The 2,907-nt window shown below is 36.3% G+C and overlaps 1 protein-coding gene across 2 annotated transcripts in view; it reads left to right on the top strand.

Annotated features, from left to right (window-relative positions):
* The window catches only part of NAA50 (N(alpha)-acetyltransferase 50, NatE catalytic subunit), a 24,040-nt gene that overhangs the window by 16,434 nt on the left and 4,699 nt on the right, over positions 1 to 2,907 (top strand). The window lies entirely within an intron of this gene.

Below are 2,907 nucleotides of genomic sequence, written 5' to 3'. Positions count from 1 at the left end.
AAAAAAAAAAAAAGAAATGGTTTGCCTTTGTGTTGGGACAGCAAAGAAAGGCAGGCTTCAAGACATTTTCTCTTCTGATGTTTGTTTAATTCTTGTGGAACTCAATCTATCCAGCTTCCTTTGCTGATTTGTTTCAGATGGTCCAGTATTGTTGGAATAGTTGTGTCAAATTTTGCTGCTAATTAATGCAAAGATTGAGACGGATTTGCTTTTGCTACAGCTTTTAGCTCATCATTATTCACCGTGGTCTCAGGTTGCTCACATGGCTCATTTTCAAGATTAAAATCATCAGAATCCAACTTCTCAAACCTCCAACCTTCTGTGCATTCATTAGCCATATCCTTCTCAAACACTTTGCTGATATTTTGAGCTGTCTTTGCATCACGATTCCATAATGGAACTCTTATTCAAAAATAACACACACAGGCTCGACGCCTGTAGCACAGTAATTATGGCGCCAGCCACACACACCAAGGCTGGTGGTTTCGAACCTGGCCTGGACCTGCTAAACAACAACGACAACTACAACAACAACAATAAAATAGCCAGGCATTGTGGTGGGCATCTGGAGTCCCAGCTAGTTGGGAGGCTGAGGCAAGAGAATCACTTAAGCCCAAGAGTTTCAGGTTGCTGTGAGCTGTGACATCACAGCACTCTAGCTAGGGCGACATAGTGAGACTCAGTCTCCAAATAAAAAAATAAAATTTGAAAGGCAATCACAAGCCAAAGTGTGCTTTTGAAACAATAAAGAGGTACCTTCACAATAAAAATAAAAGAAGCAGTGTCCAAGTGAAATATCAGCAGACTTAATATTTAAGGAAATCTTAACATTTTATACTGAATAACCTAATATATACTTGCCTTTCCTACTAATTATAAACTTTGTATTCTAGGTACTTAGCACATAGGTGTTCAAATATTTACTGAAATAGAACCAATTTATGCTTTGAAAAGATAACTTTACTGTGTTCATGAGACTTTCAGAAAAATTTAGATTCACAAATTTTTTTTTTTTTTTTTTTTTGCAGTTTTTGGCCAGGGCTGGGTTTGAACCCACCACCTCTGGCATATGGGGCCGGTGCCCTACTCCTTTGAGCCACAGGCACCGCCCCACAAAATTCTTAAAAGATCTATTCTTAGGTTAATTTTTTAGTAGAAACTTTGGACTTTTCTTAGCTTAATTTTTTTTAAGTTCTCTTCTAAAAACTTTTTGGTTGTTTACTGTCATATTCTCATTTTCTTGACATTTCTACATATCCCTCTGCTTATGCCTTTTATACTACATGTTTTTTACTAAATTATATTTACAAGTTGATATTACTCTGATATATTTAGAATGTCCACATCTTAAAATAATTTGGAGCTAAGTGCTCAGGATTACAGAAGTGTTCCATTTCAATCAGACATATCATGTTGATGAGAGTTAAACTATATTTGAAACTGAATTTTGCTGACAAAGTTACATTTAATGGATGCTTTGAAATTATTTCTAGCATATTCTGAAAGTCCAGCAAGAACCAACTTTATTAATTTCTCAGATAGCTACCATGCTATTTATAGTATCCCAAATCTTAAAACACATATGTGCATAGAAAAAATATTGAAAAGACTATATTGACAAACTTATTTCTGCTTGTTTTTATAGGATACTTTTACTGCTTAAGTCATTTCTGTAGTGTACTTTTTTTTTTTTATTAGGTGGGGAAAGATTAAACTTCCAATTCCCTAATGGTTTGATACTGTTTTTTCTATTTTGTCTTGGTTTGCCCTTCCTACTGGAAACATTTTTTTTAGTGTTTAACTTTTACTAGACTTGATCTCATACACTACACTGTAACCACCTTTTCTTTCTATGTGAAATCAAGAAATACCTGGTTATTATCTTTTCAAAAACTGTAAATACTCTTGATGCCTAGTAATTACCTAGAAATCATTTTTAAAATTTAAAAAACTGTAGGTTCTTTCACTTATAATTTAGGGGCTTGGCTTCCTAGGTTCTTAAATTACTTTGTATTATTGTTTACAATTATATTTCATAACATATTTTTTTTAAAGAGACTAAGGCTTTTTTAAAAAATTGGAATTAAGTCATTTTTATTTGTTTATTTTTGAGACAGTCTCACCCTGTTGCCCTGGGTAGAGTGCTGTGGCATCATAGATCACAGCAACCTCAAACTCCTGGGCTCAAGCAATCCTTTTGTCTTAACCTCCCCAGTAGCTGAGACTACAGGCATCACCACAATGCCCGGCTAATTTTTTTTATTTTTAGTAGAGTTGGAGTCTAATTCCTGCTCAGGCAGTCCTCCTGCCTTGGCCTCATAGAGTGCTAGGATTACAAGTGTGAGGCACTGCTCCTGGCCTATTGTTGCTTTCTTGGTAGGTAATTTTCAAGCTGGAGTGTTTTTTCTTTATTTTTCTTTCTTTTTTCTGAGACAATCTCTCACTTTGTGGCCCCTGATAGAGTGTGGTGGCATCGCAGCTCACAGCAACCTCAAGCTCTTGGGCTCTAGTATTTCTCGTCTCAGCCTCCCAAGTAGCTGGGACTATAGGTGCCCACCACAACGCCAGACTATTTTTGGAGACGAGGTCTCACTCTGGCTCAGGCTGGTCTCAAACTCGTGAGCTTAGGCATGAGCCACCTCGCTGGGCCTTGGAATGTTTTTTCAAAATGTGTATCTCCTTGTTAACTTTATAGAGATTCTGGTTCTGAAAGTGTAAGGGAGGGGTATGTGTTCAGGATCGTGATTTTTGAATACCATATCTGTGCCTGATATATGTGGTTCCTGGACTGCTGTTCTCCATGAGTAGAATGCACATAATTATTGCATACTTGGATTATTTTCTTAGAATGAATTACAAGTAGGATCACTTGAACAAAGGCGATGTAATTTTTTTTTTTTTTTTTTT

Source organism: Otolemur garnettii, unplaced genomic scaffold (genome assembly GCF_000181295.1).
Source record: "Otolemur garnettii isolate 467f Iridium unplaced genomic scaffold, OtoGar3 scaffold00122, whole genome shotgun sequence".
NCBI lineage: Eukaryota > Metazoa > Chordata > Mammalia > Primates > Galagidae > Otolemur > Otolemur garnettii.
The sequence above is the reverse complement of the archived record's forward strand: the minus strand, read 5'-3'. Positions and strand labels throughout refer to the sequence as shown.